We start from the raw sequence: 8,564 nt of genomic DNA on the forward strand, positions 1-8,564 counted from the left end.
TTATAGCAGTAGCTATGTTGCTAACAATCAAGTAGATCCATCTGTTTTTCATAATGAACATCAATGGAGAAAAAAAGAAATCTACATTGTTTGGAACCAAATGCTCTGTATACTGTGTACAATAGGCCGCAGGAAAATAGAAAGAGTGGCACCAACAATAACAATACTTTGAAAGGTTAAGTTTTTTTTAAGATCAGAGTCACTTTAAATATAAATAAGTTAATATATTCATATTCTAAACTGCAGGATCTCATGACCTTTTCTAAATTAATTTAAACTCCTCTGGACAGGGCATCAGCAGACAATTGAATTTCCAAACAATTTCCAATTGCAATAATTCAGGAATGAGGCTGAAGACTAGTTTCTATATCCCAATCCTTCTCTTCCCGCTTTGCTACACCTGTATGTTTCTCCTCCCCTTCTCCCTCTATTTCCTCCCGTCTTGTCCCTTACCCAGCATGGCCATCCTGAGTTTTCCTGGGACAGGATCAATGTAAGTCTCTTTGTGAAATCTGCTCCTTTCATTTCCCCCTCCATCACTCACCCACCTGTGTTTGGGCTTAGCGTACACACATCAGCATCCTACATGTTTAACCACTTCACCCCTTCCTGCCGCTCTCTCTTCCCCTCTCATCTAACTCTCCCACTCCCTCTTCTTATCCTCCAGTTTGTCTTTTATTCCTCACAAACTCCCCCCCAGGGCCTCCTCTCTTGGCCCTCTGCTAATCCGCTGTACTGCTAGCCTCATATATATACTCATATATTGTCACAGATAAGAGGCTGTAATAAGCTTTCGAACACAACTGAAGCTTTGGTAAAAGTCCCAGTTTGTTACTGAATCAGAACCAGAAACGGGTTATTGCCAGGTAGGTTCACACATACGAGGAATTTGACTTGATGTTGTGGTGCATACATAAAAAATAAAACAAATAATCTAATATAAAACAAAACATCTTTTAGGACACTGTAATAACAAATAGTTAAATAGCAATAAAATAAAGCAGTAATTTACAGTGAAATAGAATGCAGTGTATTATAGAATGTAAACTATGAAATAAGAATATGTGCAGTAAGCAGTATGAGCATTGTGTGCATTATGTAATGCATATAGAGACTATACACGGGCCTCGTTTAAGAGCCCGGTAGCAGAGGGGAAGAAACTGTTCAGGTGGCGAGAGGTATTGGTCATGATGGAGCGCAGCCTCCTGCCAGAGGGGAGGGGGCTGAACAGTTTGTGTCCAGGGTGGGAGGGGTCGGCCACTATCTTCCCTGCCCGCCTCAGGGTCCTTGAGGCGTGCAGGTCGTGGAGGGATGGCAGATTGCAGCCGATCACCTTCTCTGCAGAGCGGATGACCCGCTGGAGCCTGCCCTTATCCTTGGCTGTGGCTGCAGCGTACCAGATGGTGATGGAGGAGGTGAGGATGGACTCCATGATGGAGGTGTAGAAGTTCACCATCATTGTCTTTGGCAGGTTGAATTTCTTCAGCTGCCTCAGGAAGAACATCCTTTGCTGTGCTTTTTTGATGAGGGAGCAGATGTTCTGCTCCCATTGGAGGTCCTGGTTCACTGATTGGTGAAGTAAATCTCTCAACTGGTACTGTTCATTCAGCAGAATGTATTTGCAATGGGAATTTTGTTGACCCAAATATGCCCAGACCAAATATGTCTGACAGACGCACTTCTGTTTCAAGAAACAGGGTCTTGAGAAAATGTTTGTGTACACAAAGTACTTGCTGACCTAAATGGAGCGGTGTTTCACTTTGAGATCACTTTCATTTGCGAGCTAATTTGTCAGGCATACATATGATAAAACATACTTTTTATTTGCTGAATAAATGGTATCTTTAGCTATACGCCAAGCTCTGGATATCCCCCTTTAACCAAGTAAATGCTTCCTCCTGTTATTCAGTAGCAGTCATTTAGTTGTTGGTGTTGTGGCTTTGTTCTGGGGGATGTGTTTATAAACTGTTGTCTATTTTTATATCCAGTAGACACAAAGCAAATTCTGTCGTTCCATCTGAAGAGTGTCAAATATGTTCTCCTTTTAGCTCTGATTTGGTCTCCACACACTCTTAGATATTCTACTTTATTCCTCAGCTAGTCACTAACTGTCTGCATGCTGATTGGTGCGGCCAGGTAGTGTTACAAATATTTTTCAGATTTGATTGGAGGCTAAAATGCGGCTTACGTTTTAAACATTTCATCAGGCTCTGTTTTACAGATAGATGTGACTTTGCAATAAAGATTAGTACATAATATAATTCGGGAAATATGTGTTCACTTCTTGTCTATTAGAGATTGAACATGTTTTCTAGTGGACATCAGACTAATGGAAGATAAATCCATAATCATGGAAACCAATACTAACTACATCTGTGTGCCTGCTGACTCACTGACTGCTGTATTACTTCCCATACAATGTCACTTACAAAGCAGATAGGTCCACACTTCATGATACTCAACTTGTACACCGCAGAGCGACCAGATAATATGAGCTTTTCCTTATTCAATATATACACAATTTGGTTCTAAATATCACATCAAATCTACCACACAATCCCTCTGTGTAACATAATCGGCATGGTTCTGTTTCCTACTGCAATTATCTGTAGGGACTTCACTAGGAGCCGGGCTCTGGCTCTGTGTTTCATTAGTCGGATGTTGGTTTGTTATGAGCACTGGCACCAGGAAGTAGAGTACAAATCACAAAAGAATCAGGGTGAGCAATTTCAGGTTGGTGTGCCCCACCGGGTGTGCCCTGTCTTTTATTCTCATCGTCTGGCTTTAAAAATAGTTTTTGAGGAACAGAATTTGAGTATGTTTATGAATCAATTCAACCTCAAAATGTCTCACTGATCTTACATTATAAACTAAAGGCTGTTAGGAAAGAGGTGGTTGTGGGGGGAGGTTTCACTTATCGCTCTTAGTTTTCAACATTAAAAAGGAGATAACTAATTGTATTTTAGAAAGAAAATTGCTGTTTAACTGGAGAATACAGTTTTAATCCTATTTAGCCATTACAATATAAACATCTCCTTACTAAACTTGAACTACTACATTTACTGGCCACAATTTCCACAAGTAACTCATCTAACCTTTTACCAGTAAAAACCATACATCCATCAGTAACGGTTCCATATCATAAGGTTTTCATGAGGATTGTACACCGACTACCAGCTGCTGTGCTCACCAGAATCTGTTGTCTATTGCAACTGCATTTGAATTAATTATTAATTAAGAATACATTTTTCCTTTTAGCCACTGTACATCTTTTACTCTCTTCTTTTCAAGCAATGATCCTTTGACGAAGGTAACTTCGTCACTGTGGACTGACGGCTTCGGGCCTTGTAACATTGCACATGTGGCTTGGTTTGGGGGTGTTCCCCAAACCCGTTTTGTCTGTTGCTCCTGATTGTGTTCACCTGGTGCCCTGTGTTGTCTCCTCCCCCCTCACCTGTGTCTAATTGCTTTCCCCCCCACCTGTGTCTAATTGCTGATTAGTGTGTGGGTATTTAGGCTCTGTTTCCCTGTCTGTGTGGGTGGTAGTGTGTGTGAGATCCTTGTGGTGGCTGGTGACTGTGTTCACGTGGGCAGCAGATTGAGGCTGTGTCATATGTTTATGATGTAATAAATGCCCACACCGGGTTGTATTTTGGACGTTCTGCCTCTGCCTCCTTGCTTGGTCGGGCCGCTCAATTGTCAGCTTCACAGATCCTTTTAAGTCATGTATGAAGTATTTGAATAACTAACCCTGCTTTCTTATTCCCTTTATAACAATCTTCCTTCTATCTCTATTTAACTATTTTCTAATATTTGCTCTCTTCACCTCAATTTCTTTCATTCCATTTTCTCTCTCTCACCTATTCTGATCTTGTCATTTTACCTATGACATTGGACTTATTTTATCTACATCCTCCTTTCTCTTAAATTCCCTCATCTCTTTATTTTTCTGTGAACCCTCTCCGCTCCAACCACTCTTTATCTTTCTCCTTCTGTCTTTAGTTGTCCATGGAGGACACTACTTCCATACTTCCTCGCCCCAAGAGGAAGCCCCCTCAGGCCTATGGGATCGGCGCTCTGGCTAAGTCCTCTCTGACAGGTGTGTCAGGTGTGTGTCTGTGCTGCTTGATGGTAAAACTGCCCCCATGTTGACTCAATGTACTCCACAGAGGGTCAAGGGTCAAGTTGTTGTTGAGAAGTAACGGGGGCTAAACTTCCTTTCCCCGCTGTTTTAAAGATAGTTTTTGGTTTATTTACATTTGATATTCAGATGGTTATTTGGTGGAGTCGTGCAGGAGCTGAATGATCGATGTGTGGTTTGACAGAACTACCAGACACATCTGCAACATACCTTTCCCATTTCTGCTTCAATATAAATGAGTAAATGTGATATTAAGACCAATTAAAAAAAGTTGATCAAATACTTAGTTTTCATTATGCTTGAAATGTAAATCTGCTCAATGTTAGCACTCATTTAGCCTTACCTTAGCTTAGTGAGGTCTTTATGGCTGTTGCTAGACAACCAAAGCATTCATTTCACTTTGCAGAATGGAATTTGAAAAAAAACCCTAAGATGTCAGATAAGTTGTTTTCCTTCTTAATTAAATCAAATGTTGCTGCAGCATAATGCAAAATCCATCCAGCAGTACATTGTGCTGTTCATTGCATGGTAGATTACTCTCTAACTTTAATATAGTACTTTCACTGTTTATATTTGTAATTATATTCAGAATTACTATCATAAAGTGAGTAACCGGTAACTAATGAAACATGCTAAAATCAAAGAAGCTGCTTCTCTAGCAAAACAAAACAAAAGAAGCAACTTAGCCATACAAATCTCTTTCAGCTTAATATCCACTCTCCAAATATTCATACCATTCTACAGCTAAGAAAACAAGCTAATTAAGAATTATATCAAAGAACGGCTGTTTTTCCCAAAAGGTTTTACCAACTGTATGTCATTTTAAATGATATTTTATTAAGCAATTTTTAGGCAATGTCTTCAATTTATTACACATAAAAAGGAACATGAAATGAGAGGCGAGATGGTCACGGGGAGTTTATGGCCACTATAGGATCCCAGAGGTTATCTTACATCAGGAGTTGCTTTTACTTTGAGATTTGTTTTTAAGATACAAACTCCATTCTAGCTTTTCTGCATTCCAAAATCATCTGACACACTTGAAAAAAACAACTGAAATTATCTTTTCACCTTTGCCATAAACGGTTGATTTTCTAAATCAAACTTTGCCTCAACAACAACTTCACTCTTGAGGAGGAGGAGGAGCTTGGAACCAACATGGCCACCCTGTGGGTGCCCCTTCCTTTATCACTCCCTACTTTACCTTCTCTTCCATTGACACAACAACAACGACAGACGTCAATGACGCATTCGCAGAGTCATTGATGGAAATCCAATCAGATCTTTTTATTTCAAAGAAACTAAAGTAAGTGAGATTACTTACTTTAATGACCTACTGAAGCATCTCCACAGGTGTGTTGGGAAATGTAGTGTATTCGTACCGTGGCAGTGCTGTCGGTGGTGTGGCCAGATATATATGTGAGGCAGTGACTCTTTTGTGCAGTGTCGTGACTTCAAGTGGCCGGTGCCTCTTGTGTGTTATATATGTGTTTCTAACTGTAGGTCTATGTGCTTTGTTGTGTTTAAGTGTAGCCCCTCAGTGTCTTTGTAAAAAGTGTCTTTTTGTTTTTGTGTCTGGTGCACTTTGAAGAAATCTGTTGGTATATCTGAACAGTGTTTAGCATTTTTTTGTGAGCCTTTAAATAGCCAGGACCCCAACACCTTCCCTCACCCCTCATCCCCATTCTTTCAATTCCTATTTCCATCTCCAATAAGACTCCGCAGCGATTGTTTGATTTTCAAATGAGATTGGCTCTCTTTGTCTAAGGGGAAAGAACTGTTTCTATGTATAACTCGGCCAGTAACTTGCCCCCTGGTTCGGGGAACAATTTCTAAATCTCTGTCCCTGTTTATAAACGTCTGTTTGATTTTAATTACATTTTTCATTGATCATCCTCTCTGCGAGCGTTTGACTCAGAGTATATATCCCTGGTTTCAATTGTGCATTTGCATCCTAATTGGGGAGAGATTTGCCAGTCGCCCTTCTTAACGTGTGTTTAGCGATGACTTTTCTGTGCCTCTCTCAGTCCCTGCGCGACGTTTTTGATTACGGAGAGTCTAATGAATCTCATTTATTCTGTTTACCGGGAGATGAGTAATGGCTTTAATCATTAATATGGGTTAGTCAGCGTTTCAGCCGTCATCCAAGCACCGTTCTGTTTGAATCAAGCACACAGGCAATGCTGTCAAATTCGTCACCATAGTTAGCTCATGTCACCTGGCCTCTGACCAGACTTTGCAGAGATCTGCATTTTTATGACGCAGATTCAGATAATTTAATGTATTTGTTTATTTAAGATGTACTAATACTACATCTCCATTCATAAAGTTATTTGAATATTTCACACTTTTATTTAATAAGATCCCAGAGATGGGATATGTAATTATTAATACAGAGTTCAAGGAAGAACAACTTAAAGAAAACGTACCTTTGTTGTACTCAGGTTTTTTTCCGAATCTCAAGAGACTGAGAGATATATCTTTTTTAAATAACATTTCAGAATCCACTTGTTACTAAATGAGGTCATGAGATTTTATCATCATTCTCTGCACATCCAGTCACATACGTCATTAGTATTTAAAATAGAATACGATGAAATTGAAATGAATAGATGGTGAGTGGTGACTGTCAAGACTCATTTTGATGAACGGCATAGGGTTAATAACGGAAAAGTGGAAAATGTCAAAGGTTTTGGTGAAGGTACTTTGCAAGTATCTGGTTGATATTCTCAGGTTTAGCTCTACTGTCGGACGTTTGAAGCAGCAGTGGTTTAAAGGTTAGCTGTAGGTTTGTTTAGAATAAATACATATTCACACCACTGTTGTGTTCTCATGGCATTTAGTAATTGAATCCTTAATAACACCAGCAGGATGGTTCATTAAGTAAGAGGTTAAATGTTTAAATATCAGGCAGATTTTTGCTTAAAAATAAAGATTGTTCTTCATAGATAACGGTATAGATATTCATGGACTACTAAATGTATTTGAAATAGTATGACTAGGTCATTTTCATGTTCTCACACCCAGAGACTGTACACACATCTTTCCAGTACATTCATAACCCCATTGGCATTATTTATGACAGTTTCATGTATTAGACAGTTTCCCTCCCCCCCCCGGGCCTCAGCTGGAGGTGTCATCAACTGCAGAGGACAGAAGTAGTTCTGACAGTGTTTGTGTGTGTCTGGTGTGTGTTGTCTGTGTGTGTGTGTGTGTGTGTGTGTGTGTGTGTGTGTGTGTGTGTGTGTGTGTGTGTGTGTGTGTGTGTGTGTGTGAATGTGCCCCTCCTGCTGCCCCATACCTGTTGTAGGTGTGCCTCGCTCCATGAAGGACAAAGTGACCAAGCCCACTGCCATGGCCCACGGTCGCGTTGCCCACATGATCGAGTGGCAGAGCTGGGGCAAACCAACCGCGGGGCCGCTGGGGAGCGCGGTGCAGAACAGCCTGCAGAAGGAGGAGAGGAGGATCGAGAACGATGCTTACAGCGACCTGAGTGACGGAGAGAAGGAGGCTCGCTTCGCTGCAGGTGAGGGGACATCTGAAAGTACACAGGAAGATGTCATTACATTACATTTAGCTGATGCTTTTATCCAAAGCTGCTTACAAAATTGCATCTGACCATGAAGACACAAACTAAAAAAGCTAAAATCCTTCAAGTACATTAGCTTTTAAAAAGCCGAACCAAGTGCTAGTGCATTGGTTTCAAACAAGCCAAACCTTTTAAGTGCTACGTCCAGAAGTGATATTTGTTTGTATATTTGCCATGGTACAGTAGAAACAGGGGGTTACGTATAACCCTAGTTGTATAAGCACAGGCGGAGCCCTCTACTGTACACTATGGGTACTACCTCTTAACCATACTATGCGAGCATTCACCTACTGAGATATCTATAAACGTAGCCAGCCCCTCGGGGCGGGCCTACCTGAATGCGCATAAAAGCCCATAAGGCGGCCACACCTCCTGACTGTCATCCTACACCCTCTTCAGTTAGCGGCATAGATAGGGCCCCAAGTAGAGGGCTCTGTCTGTGCTTATATAACTAGGGTTACAATACGTAACCGCCCGTTATATCTTACACAGGCTCCGCCCTCTACTGGACTCTATGGGTACAGTGGGTGGAGCCCTGATGCATAAACGCCCTGTCGTCCAACAACATCGACCCATCATACTGCCCTGACCGGCTTTTGGTTAACAGCCACTGCACGCAATCTTCTTTCCTCCAGCTGTGACCGTGGAGAGTCGGGCCGCAGCTTACTTGGCTGTAGAGACACTCAGACACGCCTTACCTCATGATAGAGTGTGCATGGAAATAATGGCAAACTCTCCCCCCATATCGTGGATTATCTTCCTCCAGGCCTGTATGGGCTTATGCTACAGCGCAGTGGTTTCCCAGCTCCTGCACGGAGGTCCAGGAGCGCAAGT

The 8,564-nt window shown here is 41.4% G+C and overlaps 1 pseudogene; it reads left to right on the forward strand.

The window, feature by feature from the left end:
• The window catches only part of LOC104962368 (uncharacterized), a 23,892-nt pseudogene that overhangs the window by 8,005 nt on the left and 7,323 nt on the right, over window positions 1-8,564 (forward strand).

This window comes from Notothenia coriiceps, unplaced genomic scaffold (genome assembly GCF_000735185.1).
Source record: "Notothenia coriiceps isolate Sejong01 unplaced genomic scaffold, NC01 NC01_scaffold00034566, whole genome shotgun sequence".
Lineage (NCBI taxonomy): Eukaryota > Metazoa > Chordata > Actinopteri > Perciformes > Nototheniidae > Notothenia > Notothenia coriiceps.